Genomic DNA, 25889 nt, shown 5'->3' with positions numbered 1-25889 from the left:
AGCTTCTCCTGCAGACAGCTCTGATGAGATAAAACAAGAGGCACCTGCTCYGAATCCCTCCCAGGAAAATCTCCACTGACTGTGAAAAGGGGGAGATTAGGCTCCCCAGGGCAAAACTAGGTATTGTGAGTACCGCCACTTGCTGCATTATTTTAAGAAGGAGATGCATCTGCTGAGATGTAACCCTCAGTGCTTTTTTTTTTTTTTTTGAAAAAGGGCTTTGGATGCATTGTGGGTGAAGCATTTTGGAAAGTTTATCTTGCATAATCGTGCTGTATATGAATGTAGAATCTCGACTTCTTGTAATGACTAGACTGTTGTCCACTTCTCCTGGCATTCAGCCACGATTCAATAATCTATATTCTTTATAATGCAWATACAAAGTGATGAATGACTGACCACTTTATAAAACTGCACACATACAGCCTTGGAAACCACTGAAAACCATCTAGGCCAACTGTTTGACTTAAGTTTCACAACCACCTGCGTCCTGCCTGAACTGATCTCTGCCAAAGCTGCTGTTCCCAGTTCTTTGCTGAACCTGCTCATCCGTGGAAAAGGATCTTCTTGCAAGTGCATCTGCTTAGCCCTGCGTGCAAAGATTGTTATCCTGTAAACACATTTTAGTTCAGCACACTGCACCAGAAACCTCAGCTACCGGAAGCTAATGTAGTTTCTGTAACGTTAGCAAGTCATCTGCCCTGGTCTTTGTTCTTCCACACGATTAGGATGTGTTTTTYTTGACAGCTACTCAACAGTTACTGCTGGAAAATTAAATTGTCACCTTTTATCTTGGCTATTAATATAACACACGTTAGCTGTTCTATCTGCATCCTCACAATTATGTAACTTTGGGGGGTTTAATCTTTTCAGTATAAACAGTTTGCTCATGGAAGAGCTGATTATGAAAGCCTAGCTGCAAAGGAACCAGTCTTGTGTGCCCCTGGGAAAAGAAAAGGAGAGTCATGGCAAAATCTTTGTCTCTGAGGAGGAAAAAGACTGAAAAGGAGGAAACAGGGAGCAGTTTGGACCCCTTGAGCAGTGTTTTCCTGGCTACAGCCGAGAGATTCTTCATCCTGAAACCCGACTGCTGCCTCATGCATTTTGTCTTCATTATCTGTCTCTTATGTAACACTTGCCCAAAACCTAAGCTGTTTTGAGTGTTTTGATAATGGGGAATGTGACAGAAGGTTATTAAAAAAAGTGGAGATCTTGAAAGTCTCCAGAATAATTAAAATGCATAAAACACAAGGAAGTAACAGATGGCAAGCAAGTGTTTGAATTAAACCAATAACTCCTTAAATACATAACCTTAACAGCTAATGTACTGACATGGTAGACTGTACCAAAATCCGTGCTAGCACTGTTGTTGTGATTGAAAAGAGCTGAAGTCCAGTTTTAGGGACTCTATTCTGAAAATACGGTTGGTTTGGTTGGTTTGAGCATTGAGCTCAGCCTTCCTTCCCCCTAGCCCTGATCCCACGTGGATTGCGGTCTTCTGGCCAGGGTTTCACACATGGTTAAAGGGGGCTGGCACAGGAGAACTTAGCTCCTTTCATGTAAAAATTGAGGGGGGGCGGAATAAAAAGGTTTAGCATGTGACTTGCAAATTTCATATTCCCAAGAGASTCTGTGGGTTTTGTCGTGCCTGGGAGCTCCCCTCCTGTCCTCCTTTCTTAGCCTGGCATGAAGGAGCTGCTGCACCCGCTCCTCCAGGAGAGAGCAGCTTAATTTCCAGAGTATCCTTGAGCTTTAAAAGCTGTAAATCCTTTTTTTTTTTCTTTTTTTAAAATCATTTTTGCTTAACTGCCTTTTTACTCTGTACGCATCATAATTAACAAGTGCATAAAGTACTTATTTTTGCTGCCTTTTGTAACCCATTAATTGCTTTAGGTCATGGATATTTTTCACTGTCAAAGGGTTGTCCATAGAAATTCATTWAAAAAAAAAAAAAAGCTCTGTGCAAGTTATGGTTTGACTCTGGGTAGTCAAAAATCTATAAAACTAAAAACGTTGACACAGAAACCAAGATGGATAATTTGTTAAATGGACAACAAAGAATTTAAGTATGTAAATAGAATGTTCTTGAGAGAAGTGAGGTTTTTTTTTTTTTTTAATACATGAAAATTACTGGATGTGTCTTATATGTCTTTCTAGTGGCTTCCTTGAAATATTAACTAAAAAYGAACCAGAGAGGATGGAGATCCTAGGATCAGAACTAGCATTTGAAGGGAAAATCATAGCGTCAGGAAAGTTGCCTAAGGCCTTTTCCTCTGTTTTGCTGATACTTTCACTACCGTGACAAAGGATTTWGTTGTGTGTATTTTTAATTGAACAAAAAAGAAAATGCTACAGAAACTGGAGCAGTAGGGCTGAGAATTGAAAACACCATTTGTGAGTTACTGGTTTCATCAATGACTGACATAATTTTGCTGTATTGAGACTCATGAGTAGGAGAAACGGGTTCTCTCGSTAATTCTTCAGTTTAAACTATAAACCAAACATTTTAATGGTTTTAGAGTTGTTAACAGGGTGTATATTGTCATGACAACAAGGACACCTGCGATAGGTCTAATCTGAATTTTCCTTTTGCTAGAAAAGATGGAATGGAGTATGGTTATGTATATAAGCAAACTTGAATATTTTAAGAGTATTAGGTGAAACACTCCTGTTAYTTCTAGCCTTGCAGACTCCTTTGGGTATCCAAGCCTGACTGGATGTGCCAGTTCCAAGATAGATCCTGTACTCCTTCCATGAACATAATTTCCAAAAGGCAAGTAGAAGTGAGAATTTCCTAAAGTTTTCCTGAAGGCTCTTATCAATTTTGGATAATGATAATTTAGTTGAGCAGATTTCCCTGGAACAATTCYATGGCCTTGTTAAATGTTCTAATTAATGGAGTTTCTTTGAAAGCAAGGAAGGCAGCCCCCGTTTGGAAGCAGAGCTCCCTGGCAGGTAGGGAAGTTAGTGAAATGGAGACAAGAAAACCTGTAATAGCAGAAGCTTCTGCTGTAGCTTGGAGCTGTTTTATTTCTGCTAAAGCTGCTCTGTGTTGTCCTGRCATCCAGACTGCTGCATCAAAAGGAAGAAAAAGCTTGGCTTAAACCCCAGCCTCCGTCGTGTTTCTGGCTCTTGGTAGGTGATTTGGGGAGCTGTGTCATGCYGCTTGTTCTGGACAGGGATCGTCCAAGCTCTTTCCTCCCTAACCAATGCAACTACATCAAAATAAAGATATTTTGGTGGAATTACAACTTTTAAGACTTTTTTCCCCTTTTTTTCCCTTTTCACATCATTTAATAAGGAAATTAACATCTGCGTAGGAACAGGATTCGTGAACATGCGTGCTTGGCATTCGCTTGGTCAAAGCTTTTTTTATTAGCTCCTGACTTATTAGTATTCTTTCAAGAAATCAAGAACATTTAAATCTCCTATATATACATCTCAAAGCAGTATATCTTTTAGAATGTTTTCCTTCCTTCCTTTCTCGATCAAAATTTTGTTTTCAATTTTCTGATTAAAAATATGTAGTTTGAAATACAAAGAAAGTTGGTTCTCTTAGAATTCTAATGAAAGATTAATAGGATATCAAGACACTGTCCAATGAGTCCAYCAGCTAAAGTATTTTAACAAAAAGATACAATCAGATAGTGTTTTGTTGTTTTTCTTATGACACTATTAGAAGTTTCATAAATATTTTCTCTCTTGTGGATACTCTTATTTTGCTCTTACAATAGTAACGCTTGTTTAGTCATGAGATTACCATTGCCAGATATTTTGAATCATTTTTTTGCCATTTTTTTCCTTCTGAAAGAAAATAAATTCAAGAGTGTATTGAGTTATGGCAGAAGTACAAATGAGAAATTTGAAAATACATAAATAATTTCCCCTGGATTTGCTAATGAAGTTGACAGGCAAGAAGATAAATAGCATTCCTTTTTTTTTATTATTCTTAAATTCATTATTGAATAAATATTTAGAAGTCCTGGCATAATGGGTCTTCCTTAAGCCTTCTGTTTGTATCAGTGTCTTAATTCCTTTTTATTTCACAAACCSTTTTTTCCCTGCCTTGTTTATGTATCGTGTGTGTTCTCAATTCAGGCCTGTGGAGTGCGAGTTACATTGGCTGGCTGCATTCCTTCTACAATTTCTTGTGTTTTTGAACATAGGGCTGTATTTGTTTTGGGTTAAAACCTCACCAGTGAAAAAGAGGTTCTTGGGAAGTGAGCTGGGCTGAGGGGATGTTCTGTTGAAAGCCTGAGAGTTGGACACCTCCTGTAGGAAACCCTGAAAATTTCCCTCTTGGATTTAGGAAAGAAATTCAATTTTATTTGAAATAATTATTTTATTTGAAATTAATATACTACTAAAGTGTATTAATATGCTAATAAATTATTTGTTAGTGTTTCCAACCTAGATACCTTGATACAGGAGCTTTTCTTTGAGCTTGTTGACAGCTGTTYACGGACTAGGCTTTCGTTGTGCAAGGAGCATGTAAGCATTTTAGCTCAGGTGAGTTAGGTTTCCTTGATTCCCCTTGAAGCCTCCCGCAGGTCTCGGGAAAAATCTTTGTTCACTGGCTTTTGGTTAGCTGGTCCTAGCAAAACCAGGGCTTTCARGTGTGTTTTAGCAGGGAGTTGGCTCTGTCGCTGTTCCTTGCTCTGCATCAGCATTATGCCCAAGTCTAAACATTACCCTAGCTAGGTCAACTTTTTCATTGTCATCTTCTTGCCTTTTAAGCATTTCCTACAAACAAATAAATTCTCTTGGGTTATGCTGGTTTCAAAGAGGTGTGTTTGGCACCCGCCATGCCAGCTTTATTCTGGGTCAGGCCCGTGACAGGCGAGAGGAGACCAAAGGTGCCGCGTGGGCGCAGCGACGCCCAGGCACCTGGCTCCTTGTTTTCGAAGAGCATCTTGTGAGGAGAAGTTCTGGCTTGGAAATTGGAATAAATTGGAGAGAGCATAAATGTCAACTGAATAATAAGGCAGACTGTGGCACAGTCTCCCGAGTGAAACAGTCTCAGCAATAAGTTCAGTCGTATGAAAGAAAATGAAGCAAATTGTCTGCTAGGAAGCAGCTCTGAGCAGAGACACAGGGCACCGTCGTGCGGCTCCCTTCTTCTCAAGTGGCACTGGAGGCTTTTGGGCACTTGTATTTTTGGGCTTTGAGAAGCAAGCTGTTTGCCATGCCTGTTTGGAACTTGGGAGTGCGTCTCATAATGGATTCAGAGCTGCTTCGTGGAATCAAACTTATAATGAAGCGCTGCTGTTATGAGGAAACAACAGCAAATGAAAACTTCTGCTTCATCCAGATCAATTAATGTGCTACCAAATGAGCTCTCTCTCRTTCAGTTCAACAAGTGAGATCCTTATTAACCGTGGCCTCGTGAGGCAAAGCTGCAAGTTAGCACTTGCATGTAGTAAGCAGGGGTAGTATTCATTTCCAAGCAACTTGCCAGGCTTCTTGTGAATCAATAGGTTCTTAAATTAAATGAGTCCTGAAACAGGGCAGCAGTGAAGCAGTTTATGGGATAGGTTTATAATCAACTGATAATTTAATTAATGTAGCATCTTAACTGCTTGTCTCTGATTTAATTTTTTCCAGATGTTTACTTTTTAATGAAAAGCTCTTTAGAGACTCATGAGGAAAGCTGCATCTGGAGAGAGAATTTATGGCAAGTTTGCATGGAAATAAAGAAACACTTCTTTAGTCATTTTCTTCCATCTCCACACAGAAGCTTTGGGGATTTGAAGAGTATATGTGTGTGTGTGTGTGTATGTGTGTATATAATATATATATATAAAAAAATATAATAACCCATACTCTTCAAATATTATATATGTATTCAAATATATATGTATGTGTACACATATGTAYGTGTGTGTATATATGCATATATACACATATATATGAACACACACATATATGTATTACATATATTTATAAATATACTAAAAATGTGTGTATATGCGTGTGTATATGTTCATACACAATAATACAAATCTTTGGTGTTGTTAACCTTCTAGAAGGACATCAGCATTAGTTCTGTGTAGAAAACAAAGAAGCAAAGGTCCCTGGGCAAGTATTAAGCACTTGTTTGTACTGGCAAGTGTGTTTTTATTGTTTTTTGGGTGATCTTTTTGGAGATTTAGGTAGAAGGGCAGTGTTGTTGGGTGTGATGCACACAGTGGTCGCCCATGTACTTCATCAGTGTTGCCTAAGCGCAGTTTAACTTGCCTCTGTGTTAGGATAGGACTCAACAGGTAGTGCTGGAGACTTCATCTGTAAGTACGAACGCAAACGAAAATAAGAGCTGTTGGCTTGGGGTTTTCTTTTGCAGTAGCAGAGAGGAAAGAGGTGAAAAATAGGGCACTTAATGTGATTTGAAGAAACTTGGGCTACATCATTAACGGTCAGTTGGAGAGAATCTGTCAAGCATTAACACATGTCAAGACATGTCAATATATCAGCAAGGATTTATTGTGTAACGTGTTAAAAGTTCTCTACAAATGGGCTGCATTTTTCTATCCTTATATAAATACTCCTAAACAAACAAAAAAATCCCATGTAATAGTGATTATCGGTGTTGGATGATGTGGCTACTATTTCTTTGTATTGAGTGAATTTGATTCTGTTTGAACGTGTTTCATTAGTACAGTGAAATGCAGCATTATTTGGGAGTCCCCAAACGCTCAGAGAAATAGAAAATTATCTTCTGAAGTCCTGTCTTAATGGGACAAAAAAAATGCTTTGGGTTTACTAAAGATATCAATACTGAGAATTTCCTCTGTTTTTTAAACTTAGTTTTATTCTAAAATCCGTAGTTTCCTATGTTTTACTATATTTTTGTTAAAAAAACAAAACAAACAAAAAAAAAAAAACAGTTGTGATCAGGAGTTCTTAAACCCAAGGGCACTTCTGCCAGTTTAGCTCCACTGAGTCAAGTTTAAATGTATCTAGAGATGCATTTGAGTAAACAGCTCTGTGTCCTGTGTAACCGGTGTCTCTTCACTGAAACACAGCATTATATTTCTGTGGGCTTTCTCTTTATTTTCTTCTGTTTTGATCCCTTTGGAAGTGCCAGGAGGTGTTTGAGACTCCATCCTTCTTCCCTGTCACGGGTCCCTGTTACGCTTTGCAGCCTCAGTTGTGTAGTGTAGTTTTCAGGAGTAGGTAACTTTTTTAATGCATTTCTGAATCTAATGACACTTTAAAAATGTTTTATGTCTTTTAATGTAGTCGCTGCCTTCTTCAGTGTCTGTGTGTGATTTCTGCTGTTGATCAAGTTAATTTCTTTGTTCTTACTACTTGGATAGCTTGTACAAAAACTATTTGCATCCAATTGATATTGCCGAATATTGATGCAAAACAAAATTAAACATTAGGTTTAAATAATGGACTTGTTTTTCATACTGCTTGTTTTATTGCTTTCTAATATAACTGTAATCAGTGAATATTATAAACAATTCATATCACTGACACAAATAAAAGAGGATTGAAAATTTTATGCATGACAGAGTACACAGACTGTTAATGTCTTAGATGCAATTTATTTTTAATAAACTAACAGTTTCTGTTTGCAAGTATAACCATATTTCTGAATGCTGCTTGGGTTTTATTTTATTTGTTTATTGATTGAAGTTGTACTAGTAACTTGGCAGTTCTTTCCATGGTTCTGGAACTACAGGTTCAAGTCTCGCTCTGGGAATGTGAGCAGGGTGTCTCGATAACCAGGACTTTCTCCATTAGGAACTSTAGAGAAAAATATTTAAGGTCAGTGCTGGTTAGTAAATTTTCAGTAGTAGGAGAAGAGTTATTCCCACTCCAGAGTCGCCTGGCAGTGACTGAGCCCCGTTGCTCTGTCCCGTGAGATGTGGTGTGTGACTCAGTGGGGCCCTTAGATTCGTTCGTTACCGCCACGGGAAGATTCATCTGCTTAAAAATCAAGAATAGGGAGGTGAGGATTTAGGGGAAGTGTTAAGGAACGCACTGCACACAGAGTAGCAGGTAACTTTTCCCAGAAAGCTTGGTTTAAGTAGCAGAGAGAACGGATCTTTATAGAGAAACCCTCAAAATCAAAACCGGGTAAATGCCACGATGACAGAAAGGGAAAAAAATAGCCCAAAGTGTTATTACTTCTTTCAGTGAGATGCAAATTATATTCAGTAATATCAATAAAGTTCATACAAGATGTACTGTACTCATAGTTTTAGCTTTAATAAACTAAGCTAATTATACCATGTCATAACTAAGTAATAAAATGGATTTTTTTTTTTTTTACTTTTACAACAATGCTGTGGGCTTGTAGTTCTCATATTTAATATACTGATGTCATTGCACGGTGCTTAGTTCAGCAAGTAATCTGAAAGCCCTTAAGTTGGAAGGAGTGTTAGGTGAACACACAACTTCATTTTATCAGCTTTGTTTACACTTGCATAGCCTGCACTTCTGCTTCTGACAGGATATTGTTAACTTAAACACAGTGGCTGAATCTCAGCTGTCTGGTTTGAAAGGCTGCCTGTAGGAAAGATGTTTCTCAATTTCACATTTACATTTCCTTCTTTATTTAAATGAGCTAAGGCAACTATGACTTTTTTTTTCTTTACAGTAATGTATGTCATGTCAGACTAAACAATACGGGTGGAATTAGCCTCTCAGTTTCAACTGCCTGAGTTAATCCTCCACATTTCTTCTGCAGACAAGCTGTGAGAGCCTGGCATGAGTGCACACTTAGACCTGTCCTGCCTAAAATAGGGTTCTCCAAGCTAAGGTAGATTCTCCTTTGGAATTACTTCTCTCCATTGACTGTAGGCAGAGAAGACAACTGTTCAGTGCAAGTTAATTATCTAATTAGGGGTAATGACTTGTAATCTAGAAAATCATGTAGCCTTTAGCTATATCATGGCACTTTTCTGAGGAAGTTTGTGTGTACAGTGCTGATTCTGACACTTGCCAGCTTCTGAGTGTCACACGCGACAGCTGTAGCTTTTTTCATGTAGCTCTTTTTTATAAAAAACAGAGTTTTTCAGTGTTTTTTCATTTGTTTATTTGTTTGTATTATATTTTTTAGCACAAAAGCCTCCAAGAATCTCGCTGCTTAATAARTTACTTAAGCTTAAGGAGTGTGAGTACGACACAGACCAGGCTGGGACAGAGAACTTGAGACAGTAGATTTTTTTTCCCTCCCGGGATGGCAAACACAATGTCAAAATTCAGCATTTTCAATTCTGTTGAAGCAAGTTGAGCTGCTGCTACCAGTGAGTAAGTCACCACCTGGGGAAAGCTTATGGCAATTCCACTTGCCTCCTAATACACTGTAAGGGACTCGATGGAAGAAGAAGGTGGTGCATAGCACAGCAGCTGATACCACCCGTTTCCCCCAGGCTTTATCAGGCAGTTGACAGAAAATAACATTGTTAGGTTTGGAAAAGAAAGAGTGTGATAAAATATGATAAAACAATTACTCAGTTCAGCAACTTTATGGTTCAGGTTTCCTTTGCTGATGCGTCTGCAAATATTGGTCGTGCAGGGGCTCAATCAGAGAAATGCTTGCAGGCATTTTGGTGCAGCTTTGTGCTGACAGCTTAAGCAAGTCTCAGGAAATTTGTTGAACAGTTTCCAAGACAAGTGTTGGATGGCAAAACAGAATCTGAAGAAACTAATGAAGATGGTGATCATGTCCCAAGTCTCATAGAAAAAAAACAAGTATTCAACACTAAAGGTAATTAAAGCTTGGATTAGGCTTAGTGACTTTATCAGTTTTTCTTTTTTTCTTGCTTTTAGCAGGAAGCAAGAAACAATACCCGATAAAATCTTTATTTCATTCCAAATAAAAGAATTTAGAGAGCAGCATATAGGGTATTGAAAATGTATCACAGAATATATCCTGCAGGAATAAAGGTTACCAATTTGTAAGTGGATTTAAAAGCATGATTTAAGCAAAAGTGGGTTGCTGCTGAAGTTGTCCGGTTAATATCAGTTTAAAGCATAAAACAAAATGGTACAAATTGCTTCCCGTTTTATATTATGTGCTAAATATTTTATATTTAAGTTTCTGAACCAATTATGTTCCTTCACAAATGAGCACTCTAATGCTGAAGGACAAATGGGCTGTTGTACTGATCTTTTTATCGCAGTTGAAGAAAATCTAACTTTGCCAGCAAATATAATTTGATAATTTCACTTTCCTCAAGAATTGGTGTCATACAAATGACAGAGACTCTGCAGCTAGACACGTGGTGCTCTGTCGTTACAAGTAATGCTGCACTTGGCATTAAGTTGCAAAACTGCCTTCAATGCCTTTGCTTTCCCGGGAGTGAATTCCAGATGTTAACTTAGAGTCTGCCAACCGCTTGTTTTTGGGGTCCTCATCAAGTTGTAGGTCCATAATTATGACTTGTTTGCTGTCAAGAGAATGCCAYGTTTGTAAGGCCGGGATCTTAGGCTGAATGTTTTTCTGGAAGGGCAGTCGGATTTGCCCATTGCCTCAGCTTGCTGCGGGAAATGCAGGAACACTGTGGATCTGATAATTGTATGTGACCCTCCGTGCATGTGAATGCACACGGTTGGCTTTCTGGTATGCAAAGCCGAGACTGTAGCTCTGCATTTTGTTCCATCGGAGTCTGTAGAATAAATATGCAATTTTGGGAAGCACACGCTGCCTTTCTCTCGCAGAACTGTTGAATCTCCTCCTTGATGCACTGATCGAAAGCGTAGTGCAATCTTGATTCTATTACTCGAGCAAATGTTGGGTTTATCACCAAGCGAAGAAAAAAATGAGATGGAATTGCAAACTGAATTTCAGGAACAGCAAAAACAGCTGTCACTTTCACATTTGGAAATGTGAATAAATATGCTAGTATTTTTTTTTTCTGAAAGTCTGTATTTGAGTTAATGTAAGATTATAGTGCGGTGCAGTCTTATTCTAGAAACTCATTATTGCTTTAATCCTTAAAATTAAAAATAAGTAGATTTAATCTCTTTTGAGGCCTACATTGATAGCATTTTTTACAGCATTTGTTGTTCAACTCCGGCTGCATCTTTTTCTTTCTCCCATGTCCTTCCTAAACTTACTCTGGTAGCTACAGTTCTTGAAAGTTGGGAAGTAGCTGCTGAGGACACTAAATGCAGGTTAATGCCTGTGTTAAATGCGTGTGTTCTTTGATGGAAGTAACCAGTTTCACTATTGCAAGATTTGCTTTTAAGCATATTTTATTTCTATACTGTCATGTCACAGTAGCAAATAAATTATACTTAAAAGTACTGAGTCATACACCCCTAAGAGTTTAAAAAAAAAAAAAAAAAAACACCTTTTATTTTTCATTGAGCTTCCAGAATTTTGAATTTGTTTTGGTTCTCTTTTTAGGTGTATTACTTATTTTTATTTTAAAATTTTTATTTCATTTTTAAATTTTTATTTTTAAATTTTTATTTTTTCCTTGACAGGAGTATATTTTGATACATTCCCTCTTAAAAATCATCTCACACGATGTTAGTATAGTAGATATTTGAACTACTCTTCTGGAATGGACCATGCTCTCCCTTTGAAACTCTCCATAGCAATCAGTTATGGTTGGTGCTTTGAACAAATCTTCCTGACATCGAGTTAACTTAGTTCACGCACATGAGTGCTACCAGTGATGGTGTAAAATGTCTCTCCTTCCATTCAAATGCTTCAGCTCAATGATACCAAACAAATGAAATAATAGAGAACATTTTTTGTATGTAATTAAGGAGAAGAAGAAAAAAAAAAAAAAGAGAGGGGAAAATGAATGGGTTTCAGTGACTTTTCAAAAGGCAACAAGAATCTTTTGTACCTCTGCTTTTGAAGCTGAAAATCTGGTTAATTTGATTAAAAGTTCAATATAGGAAAATGTTTACACTGGTATGATTAAAAGATGTGCGTTGCTGTGCTCCTTCCCTTTTCACCATTTCCTCTTGTTTTTATACAACAAACCAAGAATCATTTTCACAGTTATAGTAGAAATATTCTCTTCCTATGAAGCTTAAAGCACCTAGGAAGCAGACCTTGTTTTCCTTCTATAGATTTACCTTCTTCCCATTCTTGGGTGTTGGCAGCTTGAATTTTGCAATTGCTGCCTCCTATTATTAGGAAGCTTTTAAAGTGCTTTACGCTTTATGTTTATTGTTGGGAAACTTGAAGCAAAAATAAAGCCCAGCCCTTTTTCAGCGCCTCTCCTGCTGTCTGCTGGGCTTCGCTGCCYGCCAAGCCCGAGGGCTCCGGGGCTGGTGCATGTGGGAGGCCGGGCAGCAGCGCCGGGGTCCGCTGCCCGTCTCTCTGCTGCAGGCAGGGACAGGGAAGCAGGTCAGAAAAACAGTACGTTTTCAGCAGGAGCTGAAGGGCAGCCTGCTGTAAACCATGGCTTACAGATGGAGACCGGCACCAAATTCGATTTTCTTGCTCTGTGTGTAGCTATTTATCCAGATACCTATCCACTGATAACGCACAGCCCTGCTTTAACTTTTAAGATGATTAAAATCTGCCTGTAAATCTTAAGATTATAATACTTGCTATAATTTGACGTTGAAGACTAAGCCTTATTTCCACACTGAAAAAAAAATTTGTTGGTGAGAAACACTGATATATGCTAATCCAATTACTAGTAATTATTTGTGATCGCTTTAAGGTAAGATTGTTATTACATAACAGTGCTGCTCTGATAGTCCAAATATATTTGTTTTCATGATAGAAATAGAAATTAATCATGTTTTTTGCATAAGGACTAATCACGGCCTATAAAGCAGCTGATCCTGCTTTATACCCAATACGTGGATGCCCAAAAGAGATTCTAATCTATCCTACTAAATATATTGAAAAGAAATATTAGGGGAGAGAAAAGATGATTCATAACACAAAAGCAATGAAAAGAGTAATAGGAAGAAAGCTATTGCTTCAAACCTGGGCAAGGATGTTTTTGAGTAGAAATATCCACCTATTACTATGTGCCATCATACTACTGTGATGCTGATTCCTGTGCAGTAGATTGGTTCTGCTCAGCAATTTCACCAAGCTACTGGGAGTCTCTAGGGTTGTGCTTAGGTATTGTTATTTGCATAGTTGCATTAGGCATGTTATTTGCAATTGTTATTTCTAAATATTTTTGCATTTGAAGAGGAAAAGAAAGTATTTAAAATTTCTTGCCCAGGCAGTTTGATCTTCTGGAAKGCAGTTTACATCTGGAGATGCCAAATGCTGTCACAGATATGCTTGACTTGCCATTGCTTGTTAAGAAACACGTTGCTTTAAATTRACATTTCTTAGAGCTTCTATGGACAGATTCAAGAAATGTTGATTTGAGGAGTGKGTGGGAACGTCCTTTTGCCCAGGGTAGGGAGGAGAATGCTCRCTGGAGTTGATATCAAGTTTTATCAAAATCCCTGAAGACTCAGTGAGGCATCCATAAGGCTCGACAGAATAATCCCGTGTARGATACATGAATAATCCCGTGTAGGATGCGTGCTGTCCCGAAGTGTCACGTGTGGGGAATGTGACGTGGATGGCAGATTTCTGAAGGTTTATGGAGATGGAGCCAGGAGGGCAGAGTAGGTCGGTGGTTAGACCAGGGAGCTTCTCTTCCCTTGAGAACGGGGCCCTCACAAGACTAGGTCAGTCTTGTTTCAGTGTGTTGAGATCGTGAAGCATCTCCAGAAACCTGCCAAAGATTAGGTTGCTCCGTTTCCAAACAAGGCAAAACAGCAAGGGTGGAGCAGACATGTCAGGAAAGACTTTTATTTTCTAGCTCTTTTCCATTACAGAACACACTGGGATGCAGCTTTTCAGGTGTAGTGGCACATGATTTCCTGTACRAGATCAGCCAATAAAAAATAAAATTGTTGGCTTATTGGAATTGAAAAATAGATGAGGTGATGTTGCTTACTGAAAGAAAGAAATAAATGCATTTTTCAAAAACACAATTCAGAAATTATGCAATAGGTGATTTTATACTTGCAGTAAAAGTGTGGAAATACTGAGCTGTGTAAAATAGATGTTTGGAACAGATGAATAAACTAGAATGAATATCCTATCAGAGAGAAGCGAGCTGAGGCAGAGGCGCAGTGGTARCTGCTGGAGTTTCTATTGTCAGCACTTATCCGTATGTCACAAGTGGTAAAATAGTGATTGGTGTCCTAAACAAATAGCATGATAGCTATGAACCAAAGTCTTTCTTAATATGACTGCTTTTGCAATATAAGAATTTGCAAAGTCATTTAAATAATAAGTCACTGGCATGTTCACTTTGACAGAAAGCCCAAATTCTAACTAGAATAATTCATGTTTAATGTGTTGTTTTATAAATATCGAATTGTTTTCTTGTTTGAACCTGGTTACAAGAGTKTGTATCTTTTGAAGAATAGCAGACTTGATTAACAAATGTAATTTTTTGATGCCCATCTAATTTCCAATAGCAACAGGTATGTGCCAGCATTTTTTACAAACTATTTTTTAGCAAACTCACGTAACTCTGTGGTGCTAATCTGAAAATACTCTTAGACTGTGTTGATGAATTCCATGCAGTGCATTTGATGTTAGAATTTATTAATTGGGTAAATAATGATTGGTTGACTAGTCAGAACTCTTGCATATTATGTCTGTAGGCTATAAGAATTGTCAGCCTTTCTGTGCAGCTGTTCCCCTCTGAGAGAACACACACTGACAATCTCAATTAAGAGATTTTGATATTGCTTATATAATAAGCATTGTAAAAACGTGCAAGTTCCCTCCATAAAAGTAATGCACAATAGCCAAATGTGACACAGAATATATTGCCCTGGTCTTGGCCCTCACATACAGGGGGTGCTGCTTGTGTGGACCACTCAGAAGGTGAATTAAAAACAGGTGCTTTATCAAAGTCATCTTTTAAACTGGTTAAARCAGAAAAAAAAAAGCCCAATACATTACAGTATTTTGGCTTTCTCAACAGCTTAATCGGAAGTAATATTTTAACTGTTCCTTCTTGCCCTAAGCAATAGCACTTGGCATTTATGCTATTTATGCTCGTTTGATATATCCTGGAATCTTAAACATGCCATATGTGTTCAGTGGGTGTATTTTTATTTTTTTTTTTAGCTTTCAAATGTTTTATGTTTAAGAACCGTGTCTGCTCTTGTTTTATAAATATTTAAAATCAGTCAGTTAATAGTAGAAGTATTTTCCGATATTTAAATAGGCAACAAAATCAAAGTGTATTGGGTAATGCAAAATTCAGATTTTTTGAGAGACAGAAGAAATAGAAAATTTTGTCTTTTCTTTTGATCCAATAGGTGCCAAGCTTGCATTGAGCTTAGATGGCCAAACTTGAAATGGGTTAGTCCTCATGGAGCCTTTTAAGAAACTTGAGCCAAAACTTTGTAAATTGTAGGTCTAGATAATTAGATGAGAAGTCCCTGCAATGATATTGGCTAAGGTGCTTGAGCTTGTTTAAAATTAAAGCTTCTGTTTTACTATTCTCAAGCAAGAAAAACCTCTCAAACATGAAGAGGAATAGTTGATTTTTTTCCAGTTCATTTCCTCGTGAAGCATGAGGATATCTGTGTACCTTGTGCTTCACACAGCAGAATGACCCAGYGTTTTACTGACCACTTTGCATGCTTGCCAACAGGCACCAAGCAAGGAATAATCCTGCTGCTCTTYGCTAGCCAACTCATCAGAACCACCACTTTGCCTATGAAATTTAGTGCACATATTGGTGGAAAAACGAGTTATGTTGATGGAGGTATGCAGTGCGGTGGCTTGACACCCTCCTGCTGCTGGTGCCTGGGAGTTGGGCAGYGTGGGCTGTCTAGAAGGGCACAGGTCTCCGTGGGCTGTCTGGAAGGGGTGCAGGTCTCCTGTGCTCAGGCTGCTTCTCTCTTTCGGGGCTTTCACTGCTGCTGTTTTTCCTAATAGCAAGGATTACATGAGAGCATCTTGCCCTCTACTGTTATCTMATGTTTCTATCAATTATTAGGAATTACCAGTTCCTGGGGAGGAATAACCCCAGGCATCAGTACAGATTAGGGGTTGACTGCTGGTTGACACTACGTTAACCATGAGGCAGCAGTGCCCTCGTGGCCAAGAAGGCCGATGGGATCCTGGCTGCATCAGGAGGATGTTGCCAGCAGCGGGAGGGAGGGGATCCTGCCCCTCTGCTCAGCTCCRGTGAGGCTGCACCTGGAGTGTTGGGGGCAGTTCTGGGCTCCCCACCCAGTAGGAGGGATGTGGAGCTCCTAGAGAGGGTCCAGCAGACRGCAACAAAGATGATTAAGGGAGTGGAGCATCTCTTGTACAAGGAGAAACTGAGTAAGTTGGGCCTATTTTCTCTGGAGAAGGCTGAGAGGGGATCTGATTAACATGTATAAGTTCATGAAGGAGGAATGTAGGGGGGAAGGGGCCAAGCTCTTCTCATTGGTGGCCAGTGACAGGACAAGGGGATAAGCTGAAACACAGGCAGTTCCATCTTCAGATGAGGAGGAACTTCTTCACTGTGAGGGTGCCAGAGCCCTGGAACAGGCTGCCCAGGGAGGCTGTGGAGACTCCTTCTCTGGAGATCTTCCAAACTCACCTGGATGCCACCCTGTACCCCATGCTGTGGGTGTTCCTGCTGGAACAGGGGTTGGACTAGATGATCTCTAGACACCCCTTCCAACCTCAACCATTCTGTGATTCTGTGTGAGTCTGTGATTATATGGGTAACTATTTACTGCTACTTTATAAGGTATAAGGAGCTTCAGCTCCCCCAGGCACAGATATTATTTACTGACTTGATTTCAGTTTCACAGCCAGCCGGGGTGCCTGAGCTCTCCTTTTTTCTCCTCTCTTGACCTCAGTTGCAGCTGCTCTTTCTTCTGAATGTGGAACACTTGCCCAAGTTCAGCAAGGCAAATACTAATTGCTGCTCAACTTGKTCTGTACAACAGTGGTGTTGAGCCCTTGCTTGCTTCCAAACTGAAAGAAATCGCTTTGTTTCTTAGGCCTGAGTCATATCTCTTTGATATAACTGTTTTCCAAAACACTGCTGTAAATAAAAAATGCTGTTCTCTGCACCTTAGCTGCCTTGGTCGCTGCCTTCTGCTCCCTGTTCTGGGGTAGCACTAGCAGATGGGGCTCTCAAAGACTGACAGCAACTTGAATTTTACAAGGTGTGAGATGAGTCTAATATTTTACTTCTTAAAAAGATTTTTATTAAGGGTACTTAATTTTTCATTTGTGAGCATGGTTGAAGCTTGTTGAGATGGTTTCTAGACAAAAAGTCCTCAAGAGTTGAAAACAAAATACTTGTTATTAGAAATATAATAAATGTGTATGTGTATGTGCAAGAAGATGAGGTTTAAGAAGCTTAATGCTGCACCAGTTCCTCATCTGTCCAAACAGTTTCCAGGCGCTCTCACTTGGACACCGTCAGTCATCAGAATTTCTCATTTCTCGTTAATGATCTGTAATTGGTAGAGGATTGATACGGGATGCAGACTGACTGTGGCCCCTTGTCTCCTTCTGCTTCGTGTGTAGAAAGGACTGTTTCCCTGTCTAAGGACAAACTTTGTGAGATGTTTCTGCATTCATTTAAGAAATTGCTAATGCTTAGTATCCCAGGTTGTTTTGCACTRGTGGTATGACATTTCATCAAATCTTCTGTCCTCAACTATTCCCAAGGGTAATCTTTTTTTTTCCCTTTCTTTTTCCCTTTTTTTTTCCCCCTGTGTCTATGTCCATGTGTGTACTTCAAGACCTGTTCATATCCTCTAAGCTTGTTTGGCTTTCATGAGTCATGCCAGCATTGTATTTCACAAGGTGGTTAGGGAATGATTTATTTTTTCACTTCAGAGGCAGTTTTATTCTTCTACAGAAAAACAGGGAAGAAGCAAAGCACAAGAAAATTGTCAATATGGCACAAATCCCTGAATATACTACAGTTGAGGTATCTTTATGCATTAGAGGAACTCTTGCCTTTGTGAGCTGACTKACTTCCTTTGCTAGAGTTCTGAGGTTGATGTGTTTCCTAGGAGAAGTACAGATCGAGACCATAAAAATCTAAGGACTTACCCCTATAGTGCCATGTGAATGGTAGCTGTAAGTAGGCTTACAGATTTACTTTCTTCTCCCCTGGGGTTTTCAAAAATAACAATATTTCTAATCTCTCTGGCTASTCCTGTCTGCTAGGTAGTCTGTGGACTGAAATACTTTATTTGGGGCATGAGGCATGCGTAATACCTGGTTTCTAGAAATTCTGGCTTGTGAATTGAGCAGAAATGGAACTAAGATTATGAATTTTATTTCCTCCTACCTATTACCTTGGTTTCTTTGTTTACCGTTTTACATGTACGAAATACAAATATGAGAGTTAGAAAGCTGGTAGAATTTTTTTTTTTTTTTTTTTTTTTTGAATTAAAGCAACCTAATTCTATTGCTGCACAGGAAATTAAAGCTTAAAGCTGGATATTCCCAGGTGATCACTGTTTTTTTCAAATGGGAAACTTGCCTATTTATCCAGGAGGCTTGACTCTGGTAGCGGGAACATGTTTGAGTGAAGATAAGCCAGTAGCTCCCTCAAATTAGCCRTTTTCTGGGCATGTGGTTCTCAAGGCTCCTTGCCCGAGTGCCAGCTGGTGGTATGTGGTGAGTCCTGCATGTGCTGGGGAGCTGCAAAGCAGCTGCAGCAGAAGTGGGGATTAGTCTGCTGAATGCGAGAGATCATCATTTGTCACACACAGAATCACAGAATGGTTAAGGTTGGGCGGCACCTCTAGAGATCATCTAGTCCAGTTAAGTATAAGAAAATCCTAGAGCGAAGCGACTCTCCACCTATGATAGATCTGGGCAGCGCTACAGATTAATGCCAGGCAATGTGCAAGGCAAAACTATGAACCGTAGGCAGAACTGCAGCAGAACCAAGGGCAAATATCCCCACGCTCACACACATTCACACGGATGGGGTAGGGCTGGTGTGAGGCCCACAGGGCAGCGGCGGCTGAGTCGGAGCCTGTGCGGAGCTGGGAGCTTTCGTTCCTTCCCGCCCTCCGGGCCTCCCTGCGCTCTCCGGGTGCCGGGGTTCCCGCAGCACGACGGAGGCTCCGGCAACCCGGAGGTCGGCGGGTACTAGTGCGGATCCACGGATGCTCGTCCGTGCGCTCAGGCTGTGCAGCGTTTGACCACTTGTTATGGACCTCCCTTAGGATCTGTGGGAACAACTTCCACCGACTTTCTACCCACTATGCAACGAAACACTTTTTTTTTTAAACATATTTCAAATTGTTCTTTTTCATAGTTTCAGATGACCTTTATTTTTCTTTATTTTTTTCTTTCTTGATGTGGCAACAACAGCTCTGCATTTGGCCTTTCCAATACCTATATCATTTTTTAAATCTCTACCAAATCCCATATCAGCCTTCTGATTTCGGAACGAGGAATCCCAGMCGTCCTAGCCTCTCCTCTAATGCAACTGCGTGTGTTTGCTTTATATTTTTAGGTATTTGTCTCTGTGTGTGGGGTTTTTTTTTTCCATTTGTTTTAATTTTATCTTGCTATATAATCTAGTTGATCCACAAGACTTGGCAGTGATTACATTCTGCATTTGTTGGGAGCTAAGCAGCAGCCAGGCAAAACCTTTTCACCTAGGCGAATAAACGTCTTTCATAGAGCTGGTATTTCTTTTTTTTTAGTCTTCTAAATAATTGAAAATTGTCTCCAATGARAGATCTCTGTGAGATGACAAAATTGTAATGTAAGAGTGAGGCTAAGTCACTGTGTGTTTTAATCTGTATGCAAATAAATCTTCTGCAGGACTAGAATTCCAAAAATATTGCCTCAGATTCGCAGATGTGTGTGTTGGATATAAACCTCTGGCATCTTTCTCGTAAGAGCAGACAGGACTCGAGCTGTCTGCTTAGACCCGAGTTTCAATTYACTGAGTACATTTATTTCTTAAAACCTTCAATAATATTGTGATGCTAATGTAGGACATGTAATGGTTAAAATGCATCTACTACTGTTTCATATCTAGTTTTTCATCTGATAATATGTATTTATTCTTTGGAAAAGTATTTTTTTTCTCCTACATAGCATTAAAGAAACAGACATTATGCTAGCAACATACAAATAAGCTTAGAGCTGGAACTGTCTGAGCCTTTATTTATCTATTTATCTGTTTATTTAGCTTTTTTTTTAAACTCCATTTTCTATGAAAAACTTCAGCATAGGTGCAGAATTATGAGATGAGTTCCTTTTGAATTCACAGAACACACTGGAGACATTAAAAATCATTGTTTTGACAAATTTCAGCAACCTAGAAATATTGAAATTGCAAAGAGACAGGATTCAGAGGGGAAGTTTGAAAGCAAGTATGTCATAATTTCTTAGAAGGCCAGTGTTTTTATTGCTCATGTTATTTTAGCGTGGCAGTAAATACATTCTCCTTAAATGCGTTCTTCAGAAGCAGCCTTCAGTCGGGATCAGCTTTGTGGTTTTTTCTTCATATTTTTCCCCTCATTTTACACTGGGTGCATTCTAAGCCTTATAACACTATATTTTGGAACTGAGTATCTTCTTGATAGTTGAAGTGCTGAAATCTGTGTTGCAGGCTGCAGCCAGTGCTGCTTACAGCAGTAATCTGTTCCCGAGTAATCCTCGGGTAGATGATCCATCCAAACTTTTTCCAGACTTCCATAATCTTTTTGCTCCCGAATCAGATGCTAAACATTTAGTCACAGTCAGAGCTGGGTTGTGTGCAAGTAATTAGGTAGCAGCTCTTATTTAGTCGTGCTTATTTTACGTTAGGCTCCCACCAGCCCACACATGGAAGCAATAAACTCGCAGTGTTTGCAGTTGCTTCAAGTCATAATCTTGACTTGCCACCACAAAGCCGTGTGGTAGCCTCATTCTGCAAAGTGCCTTTCCGGATCAAAGCAATATTCTATAGCCAAAATCAAAATTCCAGCATGCAGTTGTATGTTCATTGTTATTTGTGCCCCGTTCCTGCTCAAACACACACACACACACACACACACACACAGGGTGTCCCTTGCGTGTCAGTCGTCACGGTACAGCTTGCACAAGCTGTAGGCAGCCTGCACAAGTGCCTGTCTCCTTCACAGAGCTGCAGGATCTGGGTTTAAATACGTAATTTTATTTCATTCTGAACTGTGTTTTTCTCTGGGAGAACGTTTAGTCAGCTCTTAGATCTGACCTTTTTATTTAATTTTTTTTTTAAGTTGCATTTTTTATGTCCTCCTTTTCCCATAAAGATTACTTAATCCCTATAACTTTTAAGATAATTTCTTGGATATTGTTAAATGTATCCCTATTCTATCCCAACAATCAGGTAGCCGATACCAGTCCTCAGGCTGTCTGAAGATGCTTGGCTGGTTGGTTGTCCTGCACATGGACATGTGCATCTCTCCACTGCTTTGAGTGAGGTTCTTGTTTTGTCTAAGGCAGCATCTGCCAGACTTCCAGATTATCTCATTTTATAGTTTTTGCAATGTTCTGTTTGAAGCACTGAGCAGATTAGCAGGAATGCTTGTAACTGTTTATCAACTCCTTGGTTTCACATGCTCTTCTACTTCRCTGTATCTTCTGTTTGTCTCTGTTTACTTGTTGTGTACTTATTCCTTCTTTACAGGCTTTGTCACTGGTTTACTTCATTTTCCTGCCTTCCAAGTTATTTTAAACAATCTCTTTATTCTCTGCTTGTTTGTAACATCTGCTAGTTTCTATCGTGTGTACTGTAGAACTTTCCCAAAGGTGCATTTGCTTCCCTCCAGCTCTCCTCTTCCCTCCTGCCACTCTCTTGCTGTTCATCAGACCTGCCTGCTCTTACATCCTCTCGTACATATCACACTTTCAGTTCTCTGGCTTCCAATTTAGCTGCGTCTCKCTCCGGTTCCCAGCTGCTCTGCTCCACTTCTCTGTAATCCTATGGAGGAGTGATGTAAGAGCTTTCAGTGCAAGCTCTCATTCCTTCCAACAAGTGGAGAGGAGCAAGCCCAGAGCTGAGCCCGCCTGTACAGGTGAGAAGAACCAGCTCAGCCTCGCGGGAGTCACTCTGGTGCCCCAGATGGAAACCTGTCCTTGGCAGGCCCAAGGCAGGACCGGGCACCGGTGGGAATTGCCGTATGGGCCGCCCTCCCCGGTGCGGGGCCCTGTGGCCAGGCAGGACCTGGAGATGGATCTGTATAGAGCTGCTCTCTGAGGAGCACTGAAACCTTCAGAATAGGGCCCCCCCCCAAAAAAAAGCCAAGTTTTATTATACCATATGCTAAAATAACTGTTCAGACAGAAGTCAAGTGATCTGGGAAGATGTAAAAGAAATTAAAGGATTTTACATGTGCTCTTGACTGTTGTGTCCTGGCAGATTCATGCTGCCAGGTTTTGGTTGCTCGCGAGCTCTCTCGGGTCCCCGGGGAGCTGGTTGCCATCGCTGGGAGTTGGCCCTTCCTCCCTGCAAACTCCTGGTGTATTGTGAACCTCACACCCTTCTCCTACCAAGGGGCCTCCCAGGGCCTGGCTTTCTGAAAGAGCTGAACTGTAAACAAAAGAAATACAGCAAATACTGCCTGCAAAGCAGCACTAGTTCCTGTATTGTCTGTAAAGTACCTAAGATATCATTAACAGCTGTTGTTCCTAATCTCTTATTCTAAAGCCCAAACAATTTTGTTTACTCGGGGCACCATAGGACAATGTTCTGTTGGAGAAAAGAGTTAAGGGATAGTGCTTAAGAATGAACCTTACCTTGAGTCATGGCGTTCCCTCATTTTAGTGTTCTCTTTGTGTTTGATAAGGACATAAGGAAGGTTACATACTGGTCTGTCTGAGTAGTGATGTGTCTCCGTGACCGACTGCAGTGCGATGCTGAACATGAACGCGAGAGCACCACCGTCCCTGGAGTCTCCTGCGACTCATAGCTCAGGGACTACCTCAGGTGGTAGTCTCCCTTTATTTAGCATTTGCTGCTTTTATGCTATTACTTTGAGCCTTTTCAAACTTCCCTGCAGCTCTAGCTATACATATTAGTTTCTTTTGGATTCATTTCTTGGTAATTTAATTGATCTTTGCCTAATGCTTGCACTGGAAAAGTCAGGGAAAGTTGTTCCCTGTCTTCCTTCTCTATGCCACTGCCACTTAAGACCTCCACCACTTTTCTCCTCAGTGGCCACTTTGCAGTGGTGACGATTCCCAGTCCATTATATTGAAGGTGATCATGGAGACATCAGGATGTCCCAGATTCTGCAACATCATATTTCCCTTCTAATTCCAGTGTGGCTTTATTCTGATTATCTTTATTCTGATGATCTTTTTTTCACTTTGGTTGTTGAAGTTTAGAAAGGCAACTTGTCCTAGTGCACATTTAACATGAGTCGCTTAGGAACCAAAACCATCCCCCAAAAGACTGAACATTCAGAAAACKTAACAAATCAGGACAGAAAAGCAAGAATCAAAATGTCTTTCTGCTGCTACTTGACTCACCTTTCTACTTAAGTAGCAGCATGAGAAGGAAGGAAAACTGGTGAAAATAGTTCTTAATTTTGCAAATAATTACATCAAAGTACAATTGAGTATGGGAAAGTATCTCCTTTCACAGTGGAGTTATAAATGGCACAAATTAAAAAAAGAAACCCTTAATTCTTTTTCTCAAATACAGGCTATTATATATATTGCCTCAAAGTCTTATAGTCCTGTTAAAATAATTGTGTATTTAGGAAGTGTCCTGGTGAAGTGGCAGCTTTGTGGGCAACTTTGCAATTATACATCAACAGTGCCCATTTTCAACCAGAATATGTATTTATGTAAATTTACTGGAGCTAGAGCACTGTAGTCTTTTTGTCCAAAGCAGTCTCAAGAAGTGCTTGATGATTTAATCGTGCTATGCAAAGGATAACGATGGTGTCAAATAWAAAGAATTGATTAAATGAAACAAACACAAAACTCCTTCAAAAAGGCTTTCTTGTTTAAATCTCAGTGTGGTAGCRAAAAGGAGTGTTTCTCTCTGATTAAACTTCTACTTGCCTTGAAATTTCCARAACAATAAGTCTTTGTTTTTTACACTCTATTTAGAGAGTTCTTTGCAAATATAAATACATGTTTTCCTATGTTGTAATGCCTTTTGCCACTTATTTTCATGTCTTCTATGCCAGTGGGGGGAAAGATTCAGATCTTGAAGTGATACATTTTAAAGAAGGAGCGACAACAACAAAAAAATAATGTTTTTATCTCTCTCTCTCTCTCTCTCTCTCTCTCTCTCTCTATTTGAGAGAGAAGAAGCATTTTGTAATTGAGTGTATTTTGGAGCAAATAAAAGAGATGATCTGTATTTCCATTCAAGGTTTGCCACTTTTTAAATATGTTAACACGACAAAAAACTTTGTGTCATTGACATGTACTTTGAAAATCTTGCATCTCGAGGCCTTTTCTTATTCCTTTGCTCTTAAATAGTAGTCTTTAATTATGAGCTACMTGAAAGGTTATAGAGAAGGAGGAAAATCTGATGCAAGATATATCAAATTTTCTTTTGTCTTACAGGCCTTCTAGGGGCCCCTGCCTAACTGGAATTGTAATAATGACAATTTAAACRAATTGCTGTTACTTAAGGGGCCTTTTCCAACCACAGGAGCTGGACAAATTGAAGTTGAAAGGCCCTCTCCAATTAATATGTCATCTTTTGCTCATGTGCCGGCTGAGCCACTGAGTAGCCAATTAATTGCAGCTGTTTCTGCTTCTGTGGTTTTAGGCCAGATCACAGACTTGGCTTCTCCCTCTTGATTTTTTTCCCACCCCCTCTAATAGTTTAACGAGGAAATTAGCCCACCAAAGGTAGTGTGGGTTAGTTAGGACAGTCTGTGCCTAAGTGTCACAACCATGGGTGAAACTAAAGTGGTTGTGTTGAATATGTGATGAATTTCTAAGGATGGAGACTTCTTTTCTGTGATGACACTGCTTCTTTTCTGGACAAAGGTTGGAAAAGTAAGTGCAGCACTGAGGCAAATTAGGATTGTTAGGAGAGTCTGCAGATTAAAATGCTTTTTAGAAAGGATAGGGGTTTTTTTTGTGTTTTTTCCTGATAATTAAATCATGAAAATGTTATTTCCTGAAAACATTATATATTTACTCATAGAGAAAGGAGAACTGTTGATTTTTTTTTTCTGTTTTGATACTTTAATATTTGGATGCAGGAATTGCTGAATGGCTGGAATGAGTCTTAATGCCCTACTTATTTTTTAGCCTCAACAACACCTGGCCTTTGGTTATGTTATCAACAGATGTAATTTAAATTGAATCCTAATGTCTGTCTTTGAGGTATGAGGGTTGCTTTGCAACTTTACACTTGGTTTCTTAATAATTAGTGTGCACAACATAAAAGCATGCGGAGGTGGCTGAGTATTCGAGCAGGTTTCCATATCTGATCAACATTCTTTCAGAAAGCATCATCCTACCAAACTGTCTGGGAGTCCAAAATAAGGGCTATTAATCTTTACGTATTAATTATATGTCCTGCCTCACCTGAAGGCTCTGCCSCAAGAGACCTGCCTGACTTTCCTTCTGGCAGTCTATTTTTTTTGCAAGGTTGCAAGGTCAGCAGTTGGTCTCAGTAGCTGCTGACTGGAGCGTTCCCTTGGCCTGTAAGCTCTGCTTTGCACCCACAGAGCTGAAATCTGTGCACCGTATGCCCTCACGTAAGGATTTCAGCTCCTGGTAGTGGAAATATTGGTTTAAAAAAAATGCAGGTTGGAAAGGGGGTTTTGGGGTGTTCTTTTTTTTCCCCTTGGATTTAAAGACTTCCTAACATTGTCCTTACTCTTCTGACTTGGAGCACTAAGTGACAGATGGCTGATGGGGTCGGACGTGTCTGCACGCGCCGCGTTGTTGGAAACGTCTGTGGCCGAGCTGCAGCAGGACTAAC

The 25889-nt window shown here is 39.7% G+C and overlaps 1 protein-coding gene and 1 long non-coding RNA gene across 2 annotated transcripts in view; both read left to right on the top strand.

The window, feature by feature from the left end:
• MACROD2 (MACRO domain containing 2) overlaps positions 1 to 25889 on the top strand; it is a 680006-nt gene that overhangs the window by 35517 nt on the left and 618600 nt on the right. The gene's annotated exons all lie outside the window — the stretch shown is intronic.
• LOC112945090 lies at positions 13 to 825 on the top strand. Its single transcript, XR_003248949.1, has 2 exons — positions 13 to 120; positions 217 to 825. It is a non-coding gene; the product is annotated as an uncharacterized LOC112945090 (long non-coding RNA).

The sequence above is a fragment of the Nothoprocta perdicaria genome, unplaced genomic scaffold, assembly GCF_003342845.1.
Source record: "Nothoprocta perdicaria isolate Ctin4 unplaced genomic scaffold, notPer1 scaffold_181, whole genome shotgun sequence".
Classification (NCBI taxonomy): Eukaryota; Metazoa; Chordata; class Aves; order Tinamiformes; family Tinamidae; genus Nothoprocta; species Nothoprocta perdicaria.
This window is presented reverse-complemented; position numbering and strand designations above follow the sequence as displayed.